This window comes from Haemaphysalis longicornis, unplaced genomic scaffold (assembly GCF_048455015.1).
Source record: "Haemaphysalis longicornis isolate Haplotype H1 unplaced genomic scaffold, Haemaphysalis longicornis Haplotype H1 scaffold_6, whole genome shotgun sequence".
Lineage (NCBI taxonomy): Eukaryota > Metazoa > Arthropoda > Arachnida > Ixodida > Ixodidae > Haemaphysalis > Haemaphysalis longicornis.
In genome coordinates, this window is record NW_027526407.1 from 208,969,323 (window position 1) to 208,992,169 (window position 22,847).

The window sequence follows — 22,847 nt, forward strand, 5'->3', positions numbered from 1 at the left end:
ACGCGACAGCCTCAAACAGCTTCCCTGCCGGTGCCTCCCTGACTGCTTTTTCGAGGCATAATGCTTATTTACGACGTCGCCCGCCAATGTGGGCAACAGAGAAAGGTCCACAGATCACTCGTCACTCATTTTTCTGCGCTTAAAGGCACATTCCCACTGGCGATTCGCCTCGTCGCGCGACGGAAAGCGACGTCGCAAAGCGACGAGCCGGCCGTCGCTTTTCGTCGCTTTGCGACGGAGGAGCAGATCATTGCGCGACGGCCCCGCAAAACCGGTAAGCCAATCATGGCCGCGGAGTAGGCTGACGTAGCCGGGAACGAAACGTTTCTTTACAACCGGTATGCAAACGCTGCGGACGGGCGGGCGAGGACGAGCCGACGAGCCGCCGCCGCCACCGCCGCTGGCTCGCTCGGCCAGGCGCTTGGCCCGCTATCGCTGTTCCCGCCGGGTCGGGCCGGCAAGCAACTTCCCGCGTGCATCGGTTCTTTGGTCAGTGGCTTCAGCGTACGCGTGCACTAATCAACGAATAGAGTGGAACTCATCAGTGTGGAGTAGCGTGTATGGATTGTAAAAGCAAGTAATCATCGTATAGAGCTAGGTGGACAGCGAGACGGTAGGTTGACTTGCAGCCTCTTCGTTCTATCGACGACTGGTAAACACGCGTAGAGTTCGTAGGTGTCAGAACTTTGCGCCTGTGAAAAGAAGCGACATTTGTGGGCCGTGATGCGGGTGTTGTGGCGTGAAAGCAAGCGTGTGCATTTCTTCGTGCAATACTATGTTGAAAAGAGCCTTCTTGAGTTGGTTATTTTCTGCTCCTCCCGCAACCCGCAAATTCTTTCGGCATTGCTCCAGGTTAGTAGCATGTGTTTTAGTTTGATTTCTACCTACTTTTGTGGCGTAACATCATTTTCTTTGACTGCGAATGGTTGACGCACCAACGAGCTCGTACAAGTCGGGAAGTAGCTGCGCTGAACGCAGTCGCATCATCGCTCATCGCAAGTGCGAAGGCCTCATCGCGCGACTAGGTAAATCGCCAGTGGGAATGTGCCTTAAATCTGAATATAAAAGGATCGCAAAGCCGAGAAAGCCCCTCACACGCTCCGTACCAAGCAATTCCGCGACCGCCATCCCCCAATGCATGGCGTCGCGTGCTCGTTTCGTTTTTCTTCCGGTAGATATGGCGGCACTTTTGCATAAGGTCTATAGCGCTAGCCCTTTCTCAGAGTCCTACCCCCAAAGTCAGCTTGTCCGATTCTCAATCTGCTATACGGAACTTTGCCCGAGGGCGCATATCAGCCAAAGCTCTCAAAATTCTTCTGCACAACCCCCCCCAAAACGCCCGTGGAGCTCGTGTGGACGCCCGCCCACACCGGCTTAGGGGGTAACGAGGCGGCCCATACAGCAGCTCGAGCTCTTACTGTCCGAGCAGTCCCTTCGGTTACCCCTAACCACCAGAAATACCCCCAAGCCCACTCCTCATTTTCTACAAAGGAAGAAAGAACGCTTGTGGCGGCTCCTTCAAACTAATACCCTTCCGTGCCGCGCCAGCCTTTATCGCATATACCCCGATCAGTACCCATCACCCCACTGCGGAAATGCGGGTACCATCTCACCCCAGGCCCTAAAGCTTCTCCTCCAAAACCCACCTACTACCCAAGTTGAGCTTATTTGGACTCCTGCCCACACTGGGCTTGGGGGTAACGAGGTGGCACACACGACAGCCCGAGCACTCACCTCCCGGGCGTGCGTCACCTCCGTAGCCTCTCACGGAGCCAGATCAGCCCGAGATAGCCTATTGAGCTACAACGAAATAACTACTCATTACCGCCTCTCTCGCCTCGAATACCCACCGGCCCACCCCTCACTGACGTACACGGAAGAACGAGTATGGAGGCTTGCACAGACCGAACCCCTTCCCAATAGGGCCCTCCTCCATCACATACACCCCTCAGTTTATCCCTCTCCCTTTTGCCCACTATGCGGAGACAAGTCCACGGTGCAACATCACATGTGGGCCTGTCCATATGATCCCCTCCCTCAAATCAATTCCTCGGAGCTCTGGGAGGCAGCGCTGAGCTGCTCTGACCCGGAGAGACAGAAGATCATCATAGCCCGGGCTACGAAGGTCGCCGCACAGCTCCGGCTGCCGGCCACCTCCCTCGCTTTGAGGTCTTCTTTAATAAAGTGCTTCTCTCTCTCTCTCTCTCGACACCATCTGCCACGCTATGTGGGCGTACCCTCGAAACCCCTTACCCCTAATCCCCTCTGTTGATCAATGGGAGGTGGCGTTGGGCGGCTCTGACCCCGGGGTCCAGAAAGCGTTGGTGGAATGTGCTGCCGAAGTCACCGCTGGGCTGCGCCCAGTGGTCACCACCCGCCCCTAAATTGCATACTGCAATAAAGTTTATTCCTCCTCCTCCTCGTAAAACAAACGCCGAGCATGCCACCGAACTCCCAGCCACAACATCGGCTCACGCTGCTTTTCGTAAAAAGAAGAAAAGCAAAATTTTCTGGCTTACGCCCGGCCTGTTTTTTTTTTTTTTTTTTTTGTTATGACGTCACGGGCTTTGTGGCTCCGCCCATTAAAATCGGATTTTATTTTATATTTATGACGTCACGGGTCTTCGTGGCTCCGCCCATTGATTGCGCAGCAGGATCAAGTGCTTCCCGCGACGGCGGGCGGCGTGTCTTTAAAAATTTCAAAATAATGTTTAGAAATACCTATACAATTTTAACTTGTACAAATACTTGTGTTAAAAGGTTTTCAATACGTAAATAAACGTTTCAGCATATACAGTAGCTGCTAGTATGGTCCCTAGAAATATGAGCTAGTCTGCCGTCCGCGCGCCTTCTCTGCCTTCTCTATGGGGAGGCGTGTCCGCGCCGCTGATGCACGCACAGCGCTGCGCAGAGGGCGCTGCCAGCAATCGGAGCGCCCGAGCGGCGCGAGCTAGAGTTCCTCTGAGAGCGGCCGCCGACCGTCCAGACTCCAGTGCCGCCCGCTACTGCCGCTGAGAGCGGGCGCGCATGGGGTTTGACGGCCAGTTAGAGCGGTGAAATCCAGCGGCTCGGGGTACATCAGCTCACAATTGAAGCTGCGATAGAACTACTATAGGACCTTTTAAATTCGGCGGCCCAAATTTTTCGCGAATCGGTCTACGGAGCCTAGGCTATTTGCGGAGGCTTACCTTCGCGAGTGAGACCGAATAAGGATGAAACCGCAGCAACGAGATTAGCCGTTTCGCTACCACCGCTGGAACCATTATTTCGCGCATTGTTGAGACAGTGAGATCCGTTCCAGGAAAGCCCGGCGGCGCCACACGCAGTGTTTGTGCTAATTGTCCCGAATCCTAATCCTAATCCTAATCCCCGAACGTCATGTATTGAAGGTGGTCTGCATGTACCCGTCCTGGCTGACTAGAGAAAAAAGATTAAAAAAAAAGCTGTAGTGAAATGCTTTACCAAAAAAGCCGTTCCTAAATACTTCTGGCCGAACCCTCCTACTTCCCCTAGGGAGGGGGGGGGGGGTAAAGCGAGGCATACGGTCATTGAAATAAATAAGCCTTAAGAGCTTATGTTTTTAATTTCAAACAGCCGCAAGTAAAATGATTCGCCATAACACAGATGTTGTTGCTTTCCCTGCGTGCGTCTCGCGATTCACTCCGAGTATGCGGGCGACAAAAAAAGAAAAAAAAGAAAGCCCTGTGCAATGAAGAATGCAAGCGCAGTTACTGTTTGGCAGCCTGATTCTAGTGAAAAAGTTTCCCGCACTCTTCAAGGTAGCGAATTTTCCAAATCGTGGAATTCACAAAAATTACAGGCGCTCAAAATAGAAGCTATAGTACCACAGTTTCTGTCTGTTGATTGAAAGTGCCAAAAACATCATATGCGTGCGCACATTCCTATTACTTTTATTCGGCATTTACATTTAAAGGGGCCCTGAAAGGCATTTTGAGCACACTAAATGAACTAGCGCAACCGTTAGATTGGGTCGTCAACGTCCTCTGTGCCAAGTATTACTCTTTTACGCGCAGCGGAAAGCTCACACTTTTGTTGCAAAGTTTGTCGTTTTTTTCTCACCCTTTCCTTCGTGTTTTTGGACGCCGCCATCTTCACATGTCTACATCATCGATTCCCAGATGTTCGTCATGAGCTAGACATCCTGCTATTGGGCGGCTTTTTCACGCACTTCCGGCGAAGAGATGAGTCGTCTGCTCAGCGTCGGCTCGCCGGCTGATCTGCCAGCGGAGTGTCGGAGTGCTTGGGCATTTTACGACAAACGAAACAAGTGTAAAACAAACGCTTAACCGTTTGTATTGAATGCAACACGGCCATAACACGACATGGATATTCTGTTACCTGAGTACGTTCCATAAAGAAAGCGTTGAAGGCCCGTGGCACTTCTTTCGTGCAATCGCACGAAAGAAGTGCCACGGGCCTAATGCCCTAAAGCCCAATGCCCGGGTTTGACGCATACATTTTATTCAACTTCAAAACAATCCAGAGATGCGTTTCTAACGAACACAACGTCACAACATGCGTTGAAAGTCTGAACCACGATTGACAGAGGATGGGTTGCCTCCTTCCCGTCGTAAATTCGGCACTCACCTCGCGCGCGCTTTGCGGGGACGAACAGCAAGTCACTTAACTCTGGCGCACAAGCCGAGATGGCTTTTAGCCACGCACACTGCACATACCCCATGCGAGGTTGAGTCGTACGTCGCTCGAGAAAGATAATCCAGACCATGGGAAGCACTATCCACCCGCAGAAGCACAACGTCGCATTTCATCGCGAAACAAAGGTGTCCACAACACACACACCATCGCCTCCTGTAATGCCAAACGCATCTCGCACTTCCCAATGGGAGTGAGTGGTACGCCTGCAGTGCCCACATGTCGCGAGGTGGGGCCCCAAGCAGAACCTGGATCACGCAACCGTAACTGACTTCTGTAGCGGTTTGTGCCTTGTTGCCAAGGCAACCGATGTTTGAGATTGTCAGAGAAATGGCGCTCGCTCCAGCGCTAGAAAGCTCAGAGCCGCGACGGAGCATGTTTTGCCAACGTTGCCGCACCACGCGTCGCCCCAAGCTGAACTGGTCACATGATTGAAGCGTTTTGTGCACCGGTTCTGTATCGGTTTAATATGACTTTTTCACATGCCGCCGGCAGGAATTACCACCGCCGCAAAATAAGACCCGGCACCAGCGGGGCCACATCTGATACGGCGCTTTTTGGATAAACAGTGCGCGGTGCATCAAGGGAACGAGCGGACGACCCTCCCCGTGCGGCTGCGAGTTCGCCGCCGATAAAAAGTCATGTGCCGCCAGCAACGTACACCGCGAAAGGGCAAGGCCAGGCCGCCGCATACATGCGGCCAGATTTTTCGTTCGCTTTTCCAGCCTTGAGCGGCGTGCGGGATTCATGGTGTCAACAAAGCTTGCCCGTAGCAGACGACAGTCTGAGCAGCGCAATAGCGGAATTACGTCACCGCTGCGGAGTGCAGCATCATGGGAGGCAAGGCTCGCGCGCCGTCAACAGCGGAGAGTAAGTCGAAAGGAGGAGGAAACGCGGAGCGACGATAATGCGCGGTTTTTGATTTACGATTTCTCAGCTAATACTCATCGCTTTAACGAAATTCTTGCGGGAGGAGATTGCAAATACATTGCTTTATTTGGGTACATGTACATCCATGCATCGGCGGAAGGTATTTCAGGACCCCTTTAACAGATATTCCCAACTGAGGAGGCAGCGTTCGACGCGCGATGGGGCCTAATTAATGAACGATGCCAATTGGTCAGATTCCGTTCAAGCTTCAAAGCATATACAGTAATCCTTCGTTATAACGAAGTCAGCAGGACGGCGGAAAATTTTGTTATAAGCGGTATTTCGATATAAGCAACCGCTCGAGAAGAGCTTAAGCAATTGAGCTTTAATTGCACCACAACTGCAAGGAACCAAAACACAATGTATTCAGAGAAGAACAACTTTATTCGGGTGCAAAAAGGGAAGTGAGTTTTGGCTGTTCCAAGTTTTTGTCGGGCACGAGCAACCCCATCTCCGATTTGACCAGCAATGCATGAGGCCGTGGTCGTCGCCCATAAAAGTGGCAGTGGCTGTGGCCAATTTATAGGGAGGCGTGCGGGCGTCACGGAATGATACGCGAATTTCGCGCTGGAAACCGCCGCAAATGCCGTGGCTATAGAGTCTAGGGTTGTGCTTGTTGCGCTCAAAAAACGATTACCCGCTCACTCTGGGCACACAGCGCAATCATCAAAACTGACGGTTTTCGCTCTAGAGGCTTAGCATGATCACTGGGCACATTTTCCTCGAGGTGTGCAGCCGTGAAATTCGCAAAACGAGCGCTTTTCGCCGTTCCCTCGTCAACGACACTGCTAATTCTACGGTTCGAGTGTCGATGTTCGCACACCGTCGCGCCCACGCCATTGACCAATGTCTAGGAACAAAATTTAAGGACCGTACTACGCAGTTGAACCGTTTGTCTAAAGTCGGTTGACGCAAATCGAGCATGAACTGACTCCAGAAATCGCCCGGGGAAAGACCAGCTTACGTTGAGCGGCCATGTTGACCGCCTGACTTGCCGATGGGTCGCCGCCAATGGGCGACGCCTCCGCTCGACACTTCGCTCTAAGCGGGTCAGGCTCTTCGAGCGCTTCGAGTAATGCGGCCTAAAAAGCATGCGTTTGGGTTGGGACCAGAAGAAATTTCGAATAAAGCGATCTCGTTATAACGAGGGAATACTGTATTTGACTCCCAAGCAAAGAGAAGTGAGGATGGTTCCAAAGCGCCTAAAAAAAAATTATGAAGCGCCCACACACAACACAAATATTTTCACGCGCTATATATCCACGAGGTCGCGGGTTCGATTCCGGGCCGTGTCGGCCGCTTTTCTGATGGAGGCGAAAAGCAAAAACGCCCGTGTGTACGTGGTTTCGGCGCATATTAAAGATGCCCAGGTGGTAAAAAAAATCCGGAGCCCTCCACTACGGCGCGCCTCATCGCCTGCGTTGCGTCGGCGCGTTAAACCCTACAATAAATCAATTATATATCCACGGCAGTGTACGGCGGGGGTATACACAAAAACGCTTCTTGGTTAGGTAACTTAGTCAAAATACCGCGTGATGTGCCCCAGCTAGCAAAAGATTCCGTGCCGACAGTGTTTCCGATGCCCCGCAGAATGTGTCGAAACCTTTTCCCTTGAAGAGGATATCGAGGATAGAGCGCATGTGACCCGATTCCATGGTTTGGCGGCTCGATAGTTCTTAATTCGCAAAAAACATACTGGCATTAATTCATGCTTCGGTAACAAACTCTTCGTATTCGTAGGAAACAATTTATTTGGCTAATCTGTTTTGTAGAGGATGAAAATGCGCCCTTAACTCTTTCGCTACCGCCGGAAAATTGACTAATTTTAGGAGTCCAAGAAAACATTTTTTTTTCTGCTAAAAAATTGGTTAGGCACTGATTGCAGGAACACAAAATGAGATTATTTAACGGACTTTCCAATAACACCAGTTTTTTAAAGGATTTTATATATCATAGTTGTAAAAAAATATATCAAAATCGGCGAAAAAAAATGATAAAAAAGGAGTTGTGTTTATCAAACCACCGGCAGTACAGAAAAATTAGAATATACATTTTGTAGGGAAACATTTCAAAAACACGCCCTAGAAAAAATGTCGACTTGCGCGGAACAGTTTGTCAGATATAAAAAAATATGTTAGCATGCACGGTGCTCGTGTCATGCGGTGAAGCCCAACCTCCAATTCAAAATGTGCAATTTCGGGTGGTTTCCTGGAATAAACCTGGCGGTTTGTCATTATCAGAGACACCAATTTGCCCCCACATAACGTAAAAACATCTTGTCAATGGCTGACTTTTCACTTACAGCGAGCACAATATTTGGGACAAGCACGCGATGCGGAAAAAAACATGCATGAAGTTGAAAACGGAACACCGTGGCTGACGCTTGTTGTCGTTCACGGTCAGTTATCTCTCAAAACATAAAGCTGAGCTTTATTATCATCTTCTTACTCGCAATTGTAGCCTTGCTCGAAAAAATGAGGTAGGATGAGCTAGAATCGTGCCCTGCGATCTTTGGCTGAGTAGCAGTTGCGCGATGAAAAAGATCATCACAACGAGCCTCCTCTATTGCAGTGCCACCTAACCTTTTTCAAATGAAACAGTACAAAAACTTTCGGAGACTCCGTCCGAATAGGCAGTTCAACTAAGCAGCAACATTAGACACCCGGATATACCCTCGCATGGAAACGAAACTGGAAGTCGAACAGCTGGCAGTGTAAGGCCGGTTTGAAGCGCTGTCCTCGGCGGAACAGATATCTGGCGACTGGGTGTGATCTTTTGACTTGCATCTGAAGTTCTTATCGCAGAAATCGGGTTAGGGTGGGGGAATCAGGAGCGCCGTGCTTTGTTCGAGGATCAGTCGCGGACGCTCCAGGCGCCATGGCAGGTAGCCTTGAGGTTTGGTAACTGCGTAGTAGCGCTAAATATGAATTTCGCGATGCAGAAACTAAACCGAAACTGTTGTAAACTGTTTGCGAATGGTCCTGGGGTTAGTAGAACTACCACAGTACTTAGAACAACGTGCGCAAAAGCAATAAAACTGCCTAAAATCATAAAGTATCTTTGCAACCAGGCACTGCTTGACATTTTCAGACGACTTCTGGGATTATTACTGTCAGAGCGCGAACCGGACGATTGAAAATCGTTTGCTAGTTCCCCATTCACGCCCTGATAGCAAAAAACAAGCGCTGGTGCAGAGTAATTACGAGTTGCACGCATTCTTCGTTGGTAGCAGTGACGCGCGATGACCACGCCCCTTTTCCACACCAAGGTGATTCAAAAGCCTGTCAAATATCCCGTTTCCGTAGCAAAAATGAAAACAAAACTGATTTTGAAAGGCCATTTTCTGATCTAACTCCGAACCGCTTTACTTGTTCGAGAAACGCGTTGAACGCTATGAAAAGGCGGTCCCAAAAGTATCAATCAAATTGATCGATTTTGATAGGCGCGGTAGCGAAAGAGTTAAAATCGGCTGAAAGCGCCCATACCTACGAATGCAGCACAGCGATGCGCCGTCCGCTGCACTGCTCCCCACGCCGACACTGGCCGGCCGCGCTCCGACTGCGTGCAGCGCCGCCGCTGCATGCATCACGGAGGAGCCCCCTTCGCGGCCGCCGGACGGCAGACTAGCACTGCTATGGTCCTAGTCTGCCGTCCGCGCGCTTTCTCTATGGGAAGGCGTGTCCGCGCCGCTGATGCACGCACAGCGCTGCGCAGAGGGCGCTGCGAGCAATCGGAGCGCCCGAGCGGCTGGAGCGAGAGCGGCCGCAGCCCGGCCTGTGCCGCGCGCTACTGCCGCGGACCGCGAGCGCGCATCGGCGTTTGTCGGCCAGTTAGAGCGGTGAAATCGAATGGTACGAGGTACATCAGCTCACAATTTAAGCCACGATAGCACTATAAGACTTTTTAGTTTCACGCCCCGAGTTTTTCGCGAATTGGGCTACGGAGCCTCTTTGCGGCAGCTGAATTTCGCGAGTGAGACCGAAGGATGAAACCGCAGCAACCAGCGAAGCCGTTTCACTATCACCGCTTGAACCATTATTAAAGTGAAGCTTTCTATGTCTCACTGATGGCCTATGTCGCGTCGAAAAAGCACTGCAGGAAAGCCAACTGTCTCTGACGACGGTGATGTTTGTGAGTAAAGTGAGAGGGAAAAAAACGCTTCCCGTGGTCAGAATCGAAGCTGGCTCCATCGCGTTATGAAGCCGACGTCTATCTCATTTCGCACTTCCAACATGGTCAAAGCAGTTTGGATTTGGAGAGGGCGTGCAGATGTAATTAGTCAGAAAAATTATCCACTCCTCAACGATGGTTGAACACGAAGCTTTCTTCGCGTGAAATCAAACGGCAAAGGGTCGATGTCAAGTCCGGCGCGATCATAAGTCCAAAATGCGCGCGAGTCAAAGTTAAAGCTCAAAGAGTCAAAGTCAAAACTCAGACGACAAGGAATCGCTCACAAGAAAGTTTCGCGTTCAACCATCAATGTTCAGACAGTGAGATCCCATTCAAAAAGAGCTCCCTGTGGCACCAGAAGCTGCGTTTGTTCCACATCGAAACTACCGGGTCATTCCCGAACGTCATTGACGGTGACAAGCGCGCAGCCGGCTGGTAGGCTGACGAGAAAAGCGAAAGCTTGAGTAAAATTTTGTGCCAGCAAAAACTTGTTCCTATATACTTTGGGCAGAGTGCGGGGGGAGGGGGGATAAAGCAAGGTATATATGGTCACGACAGTATAAATAAACCTCAATATTTTTACTTCTTGGTTTCAAACAGCCGCGATTATAATGATTGGCCATAACACAAATATTCTCCCGTGTTGCTTTCCCCGCGTGCGTCTCGCAATTCACTCCGAGTGTGTGGGGGATCAAAAAGAATTAACGTGTGCAATGAGGAATGCAAGCGAAGTTACTGATTTGCAGCCGGGTGTTATTAAAAATAAGTTTCACGTGCCCAATGCTGGCGAATGTTTCAAATCGTGCTATTCACGAAAATTACAGGCACGCAAACGAGGTTTGATAGTACCCAAATTTTTGAAAATTTCGAGGTAAGCGGAGTGTTGGGTTAAGCGAAATGCGAAAAATGTATGGCCAGATCACTGGAATAGGAGCTAGTGCAGGTAACAAACGCTCCAATGCACAGGGACGCTTCCGGAATGCAGGCAAAATAATTTGCGAAAAAAAAACAATTTTTTTTGGTATTGCGGAAAAAGAACTGCGTGATGCTCACCTGTTTCGCCTTCGCATCTGGTTTCAAAAAGTGTTCTCGATCTTCTCAATGCCGCATCAACTGTTGGTCGCCAACGCTATATTCTATCTTGCTGTCAAGCAGGTAAAGCATATGTTTTTCTGGTTCCTGCCGTTTTTGGCACTAGCCACGTCGTCGTCCAGAATCCAGATCAGAAGCGTCTTCCCCAGCTATATCAACGACGTAGGCGACAGACAGCACTCCGCTAACGGGACATCGGCCGCGCACAGTGCGTACCCCGCGCAAATTTCCCGTTCGCGACGGTGTTCGGCGCGTAATGGGAACTAAGCTTTAACCGAGAGCTTATCAGCTGCCTGCAGCGGATGTTGCATTGCGTCCTTTTTGACAACATTTCGAGATATCCGTGATCCCCGAAAAGAAGTTTCGATACAAAGGGTGGAAAATGTCGCCTACACTCTAATCCGGGTAACCCTTAATGTAACTTCTAAACGGAAGTAACCTATAAAATAAAGGTTACAATGGATTCATTTTGATGTTTTCTTTATCCCAGTCCGTTCTAAGGGTTACAAGCGTGAGGTTAAAAGCGATTTATAGGTTACAATAATGATTTATAGGTTACATCAACAAAATCTGACATGTAACCTCTACGTTGTAACCTATAAAACGCCCTGTAACCTCTAAGAGATGCTCGTCGCGCCTTCTCTCCCGGCGGCCGTTGATTTCTCCGTTGCATGACGGGATATAGAGAAATGGCGGCGCCGGCAGGCCCGGTGGCCGCGTTTTCGCGCCACTCGAGCCTTTTAACCGCTGTGATACCCCTACGATGAAGCGAGGATTGCTGTAACAAGACTTATTTGTCGACGTGAGTCGCGGAGGCTGCGGCGAGCCCATTTGTGACTGGCAGCGCTTCACGGCCCGTTCTTCTACGACCAGCATCAAGTTCGCATGTTGGATCAATGCCCCGGCGCCAGTGAAAGCGAACTCGGTGAGTATATTCCCGTGACGGTTTCGGTGTTTTCATTGGATGTATCTTTTCGCTGGGGGCTTTTCAATTTGAAATGGCAGCATTCGAGAGGGATTTTCGTTACCTGACTGGTTGCTTCGCTGGACGTTTTCTGTTGTCCGCGACGGCAATTGAATGAAATCACGGGCTTGCGTTCGTTGCGTCAGACTAGAGCGGACGATCGGGCAAGCACAGATAACGGCGCCCGTGACCTGCTTTCTGCTGTGTTTGCGCGCCTTCGTCATGTGTTGAGCGTTTTGTTTACGCTGTTCGCTGCATCGGGCGCACTTGACGAGTTATTGGACCATGTAATTGCCAGGTAGCTCTGTTTGAATAATTGATTTTTTTCCCATTAAAGTCTTATATTATCGCGCTATTCTCTAGGTATTATCATTTTGTTTCAGTCGTCGGAAAATGTTCATTTTTCTCGCTGCATATATTCGGAATGGAGTTCATTTTATTGGTCTTGTAGTAATATATCTGGATAAACACAAGGTGTGTGCTGCAGAAAAGTAGTCCACTAAATGCTGCCCGAAATTTCTAAACTCACTTTTGTCCAGCACAAGCCTCTTTTTTGTGAAAGTTTGCCTTACGGCACAATAAAAAGTTTTCGTATGTACAACACTCCTAATTTTTTTCATTCTTTTCCTTGAGTGGGTAAATTTGGTGTTAGTCATTTTGAGACAGTGGGCCATTTCCACCATGTTAAGTGGTTTATTATTCTCATTCGCACAAATCAGTCGTTTATTTATTCGCTTGGTATTGCAGGGCAAATGACTGTCTCGCGTGATCTTAGTGTAGTGCAGTAGAGCGACTGTAGTGCAGTAGAGTGACTTTAGTGTAGTGCAGTAGAGCGACTTATGAGCCAGCATGCAGGCTGCTTGATTGTTGTTTTTTGATGATACAGAAATTGTGACGAATTACACAGACAGGTGCAGGTGTAAAAATGGGTTCTGCACCCTCATCGGATCCTGGCTGTTCAAAAAGTGTGGTTGCATCTGGCTACCTATGCTATGACTTATCAGCACTACTGTTTTTTCTTGCAGGCAGTGTTCCTTGAGCTGACAACCAGGACTCCCCTGCGTATGACACAAGTTGAAATGAAGTCTGATTTCAGCGGAAACAACGGTATGAAAATGCAATAACTAAAACACATTCATTCAAATATTCTTTGTAAAGATGGCACCCAGGCCTGCACAGACAAAAGTATGATTCACTTGTAAAAATGCGAGGCCTTTCTTCAAGTGTTATGATGTTATATTTCGTATCTTATTTCGCCTCATGTTTAGTGACTCTTTCTATCAGTTCGTTATTACATGAACGTTATGAATTCACATGACGATTTCCTCAGCATGGAGCTTTGTAGTTTTTCAGCAACTCTAGCTATTCTATAGGATGCGTGGTTTTGCAGAGCCAACAAGAAGAACTCTTTTTCTAAAATAGCTCTGTAAGAAATCTCCAGTTGTTAGTGAGTGCTTGTGCTGTGTTCTTTTCTTCGTCTTGTCAAGTTTGAGGTGTTCTTTCATTATGAATGTATACCAACTGCCCAGCTCTAAAGCCTATTACATTTTAACCCAAATAACCCTTCGAGTCATTACAGGTACAGACCTCCTGGGAATGCCACTTGAAGATCGGTGCAAGTTCTAGATGTATCCTCTCCCACAACACATCTGGACGAAGAAAAAATGTAAGTTGGTGATTCCTTTTTACTGATAGCCGAGGAAGAAACCACCGATAAGAACACTTTACTTAAATGAAAAACGTTTCGGCTTCCACGTGGGATCCTTGTTCAAAATGAAACTGCCAGTGCGAGGGGGGGGGGGGGGGGAGGAGGAGGATGTTTAAGTACAGCCAAAAATGTGACGCAGATGGTGTCAGCATCGTGAAAGCACGTTTCCTGGGTTTAGTGCGACGTTCGCTCTGTTGCGTGTACGAGTGATTCCACATGAAGGCGCGGAAACGTTTTTGTTTTCTCTTTTGCAAATGTATGTCAGTTTATCTCGTAGCCCAAAGTTCATTCCTGTTCTGGGTGAGCATGCAGAAACATTTCGCGAGATAAACTGGAACACGGCACGATTAAAATTCGGGAAGGTTGGCCGGTATGACTATAGTGGCTTCGCGTTGTTCTGAACAATGCGGCCAAATTACTCTGTGTAACGATTACTGAAATTATGTGAAATTATTAGGAAAGGCCGTAAATCACTCCTCTGGTGTGGCCTTTCATTTCATTCTCTGGTCTCCGTCTTCATTTCCGTGCAATATATTTTTCGTACTTCACATGCCTGTGGTTTGGTGTGAGGGGCTTATGGTTGCACTGGATTTTGTTCTTTTTCTGAAATTTTCTGTAGATGGCTCTTCAAGGTGGGGAAATCCAAGTGACGGCCCCTCACATATATACCTCCATCTGCGGGAGCAGGGAACAAGCAGGGAAATCTTCAATGTGCCCTGATTTTGTGCCTGCTTGTGTACTACGTAAATTCCGAAGCTTATCTCTGAATTTTTCCAAGCGCCTTTTTTCATGCAGGAAACTATAGATACCATTTAAAGTTTGTCCAAAAGACAGATTGCAATCGGCCTAGAAACTTGTTAGTGCTGCATAAAAAACGATAACTTGGCGTGGGAATCACAACTCACGTGGAACTGTAAAGATGGATTCGTAAAGACGAGTGAATTCCAAGTGTAATATTAGACTGAGTGAAACGGAGAATGTAGGGAACATAGCCATAAACACTGCTTTGTATGAAAAAGTGAATTTGTAATAAATGTTCTTTCTACTTTCCCACATTCTGCGTTTTTTCTGTGGGGAACCACGACAACAACGATGTACTGGGAAAGTGCACCCCTGAGAACCATCTTATAAATGTAGCTCAAACTCGAATTCGTCTGAAATTGTTCAATGGCAGTATCCAAACAATTCGGAATGCGTTGCATACATCCGTGCAAATATTGAGGTAAAGAATTTGTATATTTGGCCATGTTTGTGAAGCTGTTCACGCAACATTTATTAAATAGGTTTAATAAGGATATATGAATAAACCGATTTTTACCTGGAAGTCTAAAGTAATATAGGAAACACCATTTCGCCCAGGAATCCGCACTCGTCTAATACTCATTAAGGAACGATAATAACGTTGGGGTGGTTCGCAGCTTTGCTTTTTAATAAATAGCCCACAGGTGTTTCATAATAATAAATGTGAATGTTCAAAACTACCGGTGCCAAACTTCTGGAAATGTGCTCCTGTTAAATGCGCAAATATGTGTGCATGTACTGTCATTCTCTTTTGATAATCATGGCCTTGGTTGTCAGACAATAATTTTTGGCTTAAGGCTATGTTATCATAACTTTGGCGTCCTTTTGAAGTATGCTATCAAGTGCAAGTTTCCACTCATGCTTGGTTTCACTAAAGCCTAATGTTGTGTAACTAAAGCTCAATTTAGCAAAAGACCTATCATGCATGTTTGATACTGGTTTCTTAAACGGCACAAAGCTGATGCAAACATCAAATTTAGTTATGCCTGTTTATAAGACTTAAGCGTTGCCAATACTCACGAAGATTTTTGGGTGACAACCTGGGTAACAATTATCGAACAGGTAATGCAATGCATATATATTAAGAGAACATTTTCGAGCTTTTTGGCACTGCTGTTTTAGGAATTGTAAAAGTAACTTCTCTTTTAGCCCCAGCCGTGTGGCCGGCAGTTTATTCAAGGGACGAAGAAAAGACACCCGACGCTAAAGTTTAGACGGCGCAATGGACAGCATGGTCGCTCATATCTTCCACAAACGCGATGTTTGTTGACCACGCGGGAAAGGCGCCTTCGCGGTGCCGCCACAGCGGCGCCGGCGAAAGCGCGCCGGGCGCGCAACATGACAGCTTCCAGGTGTGTGGCCTTGGACGGCGGTAGATGTAACTTATATAAAGGTATACATGCTGAAAGCTGCAAAGTAACCCATAACTGCGTAACCCTTACGTGTATACGTATATAAAGGTTACGAAGATATAGGTTACATTTGTACCTTATAAATTATAGGTTACAAAAATTCGAAAATGTATACCTCTATTAAGGGTTACCCAGCTTAGAGTGTATGGCAGGTATATGCGCGGCAAAAAAAGGTTTCGACTTAACCGGTATTTCGAGATATCCGGGTTCGAGTTATGGAGAAATCACTGTATCTGATGACTGAAGGTGATAAAACTTCGTATGCATGTGCACACGTCTTTTTTATTCGGCATTTACATTTAACAGATTCCCAGTTGACTGGACGCAACTGAGGGGGCCGCGAAGACGTGCGCTTAAGGGCCTCCATATCAACGATGCGAAAGGTCAGAAAGCACCGGTTCGAGCTTCTTTATTTACATACACGAACGGGGGACAATATCTTGGTAAACTTGCAAAGAAAGACGGTTCCAAAGAGCCATACAAAAAGCGGAGCGCCGACACACCACACACATTTTCACGCGCTGACTGATCCATCAGTTAACAACGGCGGGGGTATTCACAAAGAACGGTTGTTTGCTTGGTAATGTAGCTGAAGTCCCGCATGATGTTTCCAAGCTGGAAAACGATGCCGTGCCGTCAGTGTTCCCGAAGCCCCCATGTATGTGTCGAAATCGGTTCGACACATACTCGGGGGCTAGCGTAGCGACACGATTCCGCGGTTGTTACAAAGCTCGATCTTTCATACGCGAAAACGTACTCCTGTCACTTCACGCTTCGGTTAAAACTCTTCGTACTGGTAAGAACCAACTTATTTGGCTTATCTGGTTTGTCGGCAGAAACGGATAGGGTTTGAAAAGGGGCAGTTAAAATGGGTTGAACCCGCCCAGAAATAGGGCCGAACTACAAAGGCAGCAGCGGAACGGCAGAGCGCCGTCCGCCGCTGCCCATCGCGCCGGCCGGCACCGCGCTCCGATTGACTACAGCGCCGCCGCTGCATGCATCACGGAGGAGCCCCCTTCGCGGCCGGCGGACGGCAGACTAGCACATATTTCTAGGGACCATAATACTGCTAGGTTTGCAGGTCACGTGACAGGGACACATATTGTAGAGTCAAGTTTCGACGCTACGAACCGCCATCCTTCCGATTTCAGGAAGTTTGCTGCCAAATTAAAATCATTTCCGACAATTTGTTTAAAAGTTGCTTGTGGTTGCTTGTGTGTGGCTATATAAAACGCTGGCTTTCTTATGAGCTAGAGAAAATATACGCGACAAAAATCGGTTGTCTGTCCCTTTAAAGATGTTGAACCGAAAGTATGGCTCGAGGAAGATTTCTCTCCCAAAATACAGTTTGCACGCAAAATGCTGCGCGACTTCGCTAAGCAAAACAAAGGAAAGGATGACCGCTACTCCATACGCTATAACGAACTGTTTCCGCACGTGTTGTCCAAGCAGACGAGCCAAAACTCCGTACTCCACAATGACAAAAGGAACGAATTGAGCCCGCTAAAAGCACAGTGCATACCCCATCTGTTCTTGTCGCAAACTTTCGCAGCATTATAAATAAAGTTGATACTTTGCTGTCAATTACTCACACGTGTTCTGCTGATATTATACTAGGAACCGAAACTTCGCTCAGAGATGACATACACAATAGTGAATTACTTTGCAGTTTACTCCCAGATTACTTTGCAGTTTTCCGTAAAGATAGAACTTCCCGAGGGGCCCGGGTGGTGTTTTGATAGCAATAAGAGCTGTTTATCAACCTTCACTTGTAAAAATTGATTCCCCCCTTGAATCACTGTGCGTTAGAACCCAGTTAGAAGGCAGCACGTGTATTATTGCGGTGTGTTATCGTCCTCCTGACAGTAGTACAGAATTTGTAGATCACCTGACCGACGTACTTGAAATGATTTACAATAAATTCCCTCAGTGTGTGCTGTTGCTAGGTGGCGATTTCAACCACCCCACCATAAACTGGACCACACCACCTTCACTATCAACACCTGCCCGACCAGAGGTGTCTCGCTTCCTGCACGCGCTAAGATTGTTTCACTTAACCCAGCTGGTAAAAGAACCGACGCGAGGCGAACGCATCCTCGACTTACTTCGAACAGTCCCGATAATGCTGTCACACGTGTTATTGATGAGATTAGCGACCATAGAGTGATACATTGTTTACACCCACTTCCTCATCCTAATAAGAAAACAAAGCTTAACGTATACTCAATTACAACAAGGTCGATCGCGAGAAAATGAACTGCATGTCAACTGATTTTTCCACCTCCTTTGAAAACGAGTTTGACTCTCGCACAACTAACGAAAAATGGGTAATCTTCCGTGACTTCCTCAAGAAGGTTGAAAATACGTGCATACCAGAGATTTCGTTCAAATCAAAAGCTAATGCTCCCTGGTTTACAAAGAAGGTGAAGCAGTGCTTAAACAAAAAGAAAAGAGCGTATAAAAAGGCCTCTCAAAGCAACAATGATGATGCTTCGCAAAGATATAAAGAATTAGCTCGTGAATCAGAAAGAACAATCCAAAAAGCAAAAAGTTATTATTTTAATGATACGCTGCCTAATTTGTTGAAATCTGGCCCCAAAACGTTTTGGCGTACAATTAACCCGAAAGATGTCGATGGTGTAGTTACTCTGAAGGATTCAAATGGTCTCACTGTGCCCAATGAATTATGTCCTGATATTCTGAACAAAACATTTAGTGACGTTTTGTCGATGAACCACCACTTGATGAGCCCTGCACAGTTTCTAGTTGCACAATAACGCACCCAAGCGAGCCTATAACAGTCACTGTTGCAGGTGTACTCCGCGCTCTTGACAGGCTCCCTCTAAACTCCAGTCCTGGACCGGATGGTATCAGTACAAAACTGCTGAAACTAACTTCCCATGTATCATCGTTCTTGTTGTCTTCAATATTTCAGCAATCACTGGATACCGGCTGCCTTCCTGATAATTGGAAGTTTGGTCATGTTGCACCCATATTTAAATCTGGTGAGCCATCCTGTCCAAGCAATTACCGCCCGATATCACTCACATCAGTTTGTTGTAAGCTTCTAAAGCATATAATTTACTCTCACATTATGTGCCACCTTAATGCAAATAATTGGCTATTCGAAAATCAGCATGGTTTCAGGTATAAGCACTCCTGCCAAACGCAGTTGTTCGAACGACAGATTTGCACGATTCTTTGCACAAATCACTTTACACCGACGCAATATTTATTGACCTGTCCAAAGCATTCGATCGTGTACCCCGTAAACGGCTAAATAGAAAAAACAACAGACTCAAGTTAGATGAAAAAACCAGCCAATGAATTAACGAGTTTCCATGCGGCCGTACTCAGTCAGTACGTATAAATGATGACCTATCCAATTCCTGTCCAGTTATATCAGGGGTTCCGCAAGGATCGGTGTTGGGCCCCTTATTATTTCTCACATATATTAATGACATAGCCAATAATATTAATTCAACAATACGGCTGTTCGCCGATGATTGTGTGATTTATAGACAAATCTGCACTGCGGGTGATGTAGCGATTCTGCAAAAAGATTTGAATAACCTCGCGGAATGGTGTCACGCATGGAAAATGGAAATCAATGCAGAAAAAAACCAAACTCATGACTTTTTCTTCCCTGTTAAGCCCTCCGTCTAACATATATACGCTGCGCAGTGTCATAATTGAACGAAGCCCTTTTAGATGCAACGCATCTCATTCACCCGCCTTGCCCATGCATGCATGCATCCTTCCACATATCCAGCGTCGTCGTTGTCCGCGCCCTCCCCCATTCTCCTCGCCGCGCCAGCTGCGCTCTCCGCCGCTCTCCCCGCAGCGTTATCTGCGTGTTAGCGCTCGCTCCTCGCAATGCCAGCTGTGCGTCGGCGCGCGCTAGCGCTCGGTTAACGCATGCGCATGCGCTGCTCTCTCTCATTCCCCTCACCGTTATGCGGCGGTATAAAACGCGGTAACTGCGCCGCTCCGCTCCGTCGTTCCAGCGCCGGTGCTCCGATGTCCAACGCTGCTTTGAATGGAGACTAACAACAACAAATTACGCCCACCTCCCCTCGCGGGAACCCCGTAGTAGACGGAAATGCATCGTACGCGTTCACGGCACGTTTCACGCGATGGGAGAATCAACCCAACGGAAACGCTGAGGGAAACCCACGATGCGTCGCATCTACACAGGGTTCCCGCGAGGGGAGGTGGGCGTTATAACTTTTTTTCAAATACCTCGGTGTCATTTTCCCATCCGATTTAAGCTGGAATATGCACATTGAACATATCACTAATAAGGCACTGAAAAAGCTTGGTTTTCTTAAGCGCCGTTTACATCTAGCAAATAGTGACGCAAGGCTTCGCGCGTACATTTCCATTATCCGAGCTACACTCGACTACGCCTCAGTTATTTGGCACCCTCACGCCACCTCCCTTACAGATTGTATCGAATCCTTCCAAAATAAGGCGGCCCGTTTCATTTTGCGCACCTATTCTCCTTATCAAAGCGTTTAGGCATCAAAACAGTCACTTAACCTTCCAGATCTGAGCACGCGCCCAAAATTTGTTTTGTTTGTCCCTTTTTCATTCTCTCTACTATTGCAATTCATCTTTTTCAATAACTCAGATTCTTCCCGCCAATTATGTGTCCACCCGCAATGACCATACATGCAAAGTTGCTCCCATATTTGCCAAGACAAAAATACATCAAAACTCCCCTCTGGTGTTGGCTATACAAGAGTGGAACGTTCTTCCTCAAAATATTGTGTTTCACTAACACTTCTGCTTTCCAATCTGCGTTGGGTGCGTTTTTAAATGTATAGGATATTTTCACATCTATCAGATGTACAATTGCCACTTTTGTCAGCCCTTTGAATTTTTTTATTTGTTTCTTTTTGTTGTTCGTGGTGGTGGTGGTGTGGTGTTTTAAACAGCGAGTTTTCTCTAAAACTGATCTCCGCGAGTGCCTGGTTCAGTGGTGTCATGCACTGCAAATGTTCATTGCCATCTTATACTCCCTCTCCTTCTCTAAATTTTTTGTAAATTGAACCTTTTACACAGATATGTGTCTGACTGCCGTTAGTGGTTTGTATTCATATGTGTTGAGTTGCGTTGTTTGAATTGCATCCCCCCCTATGTAATGCCCTTTCGGGCCTTTAGGGTATTCAAAATAAATAAACAATTAAATAAATTAGAAATAAAACGAGATATAAATTTTTCGGCTCGCAGGCATAAAGGTACAGTGACATAGTGTAAATATTACGAAGCGATTGTTTAAATATTAAAAGCCATCAGTGATCAAGCAAGGATAAATCAGTGGTCAGGGGAAGAAAATCACTTACAATTGAGGCCTCTTTTGTGTGCTGGTACTCGGAGTGTGAGCTTCCCAAAGCCAGGGCGCTTCTGTCATGTCGCCGTAGTTGCGACTCAGGCCCTGAATTTGCACTGCTATGGGTAGCCGCCGCGCAAGGAAAGAGCGGCCGCCGACGCAATGGAGGGGCTTTAGTTGTGACCGAGGTCGAAGATGGCCATCGGGTATTTGTTACTGTCGCGGCCGCCTATGGCAGTGCTGGTGACCGTCGTGCCTTCACGTTTAAGATACTGGAACTCGCTCGGCAAGCCGCAGGGTGACCTTTTCGTCAACTAGCTGTTTGGGTTTCGCTAACCTACCTAGGTTAGCGAAAATGCCGCCGAACGAATCTGCTGCATCGCGGAGAAGAAAATGACTGTCTGCTTCCACAAGGGGACACGCAGTGAGCGCAAGCTGAGCCCATACAATTATCCCACGCGAACACCCTCTCGGGCTCCACGGAAACGTGAAAAAGAAGGAAGGGGTGACGCGCGGAAGAGGGGCATACTTTGCTGTGCGCCTCACCCACAAGGGCCCTCTGCCCACCCGCACACGACGCAGACCCAGCGCTTTCTTCAGTTAACTTGCAGGAGTATTGATTGTATGTCACCGCTGCTTACATGTGGTTTGGCTTACACATACAAAAATCGTTTTTTCCCTTTTGGCCCTTCATCGTATGAGTCTACACCCATCAATGGCCGGTGGTCTCTCTTTTGTTACCCGGCCAGTATGATGGCTAGTATAGGGACCGGGCAGCCGTTGTATGACACCACCGTTGATGATGATGATGATTTCTATTGGTTTCCCCTTTGTAACGGGATGATGACATGTCATCTTACCAAATAGGACTAATATACCTATGTTTTACACTCTTGGCACCCTCTTACTACTAGCGCTGCTTAGGGCAGGCATAAAAAGCTTATTCGGCACAAAATACTTTTTTTTTCCTGTTACAGGTGGTAACTGTCCTAGACAATATTCACCTCTGCTTTTCGTCCACCAGCATTTTAATCTTCTTTTCGTCCCCTCGACAGCCTTGAAGTTAACTTCCTCTGTGATACCCTTAAATCCTAGCGCTCCTGGAAGCCGAATATTTCCTTCATGTAGATTTGGATGGATACCCTCACATTCTAACACTATGTGCCGCATAGTTTCTGTTTCTTTTCCGCAGACCACGCATACCCCATCATTTTGTGAATACTTCCCCACAAAACTTTAGTTCGCAGGCAACCTGCTCTATCCTCAAAAAGCAGAGCACTGCCCTGGGAATTATCGTTGAAATTTTCCTTTCTGATGCTCCATTTCTCGGCCCTGTACATCTCTAACGACGCTTTAGCTTCCATTTTTTCCCTCCATTTATTTGTTTCGATCTGCCTTGCCTCTTTTTTCGTTACCTTGGCTGTTTTTGATTCTCCACTGTTTTTTCCGTATTTCATCGTCAGCCTTTCTAGTCTTCCTTAACCACTGCGTGTCCACGCTTTCCAAGTATAGGTACCTAGAAACCTTAGCTGCCCACCGTCGTTGATCCATTGCTCTCAACCCCATTTCAAAGCATATTTTACTCTGTGCTTCTCTAACTTCAAACGACGCCCAGCCCATATCTCCCTGAACTGCTTCATTAGTTGTTTTTCCATGCGCGCCTAAGGCCAAACGTCCCACCGTTCTCTGGTTCACTTCAAGGCCTGACAGCACGTCTGATTTTAAGCAGAGTACAGCATTCGCAAACGTGAGACCATTACT

At 47.5% G+C, this 22,847-nt stretch overlaps 1 long non-coding RNA gene across 2 annotated transcripts; it reads left to right on the forward strand.

The window, feature by feature from the left end:
• The first annotated feature begins 11,289 nt into the window (after positions 1-11,289).
• Positions 11,290-14,591, forward strand: LOC144142189 (uncharacterized). Of its 2 annotated transcripts, none has more exons than XR_013316879.1 (4): positions 11,290-11,791; positions 12,856-12,937; positions 13,410-13,496; positions 14,158-14,591. It is a non-coding gene; the product is annotated as an uncharacterized LOC144142189 (long non-coding RNA). The 2 variants fall into 2 exon arrangements; XR_013316880.1 differs by lacking the exon at positions 11,290-11,791 and adding an exon at positions 11,825-12,128.
• Positions 14,592-22,847: the final 8,256 nt, after the last annotated feature.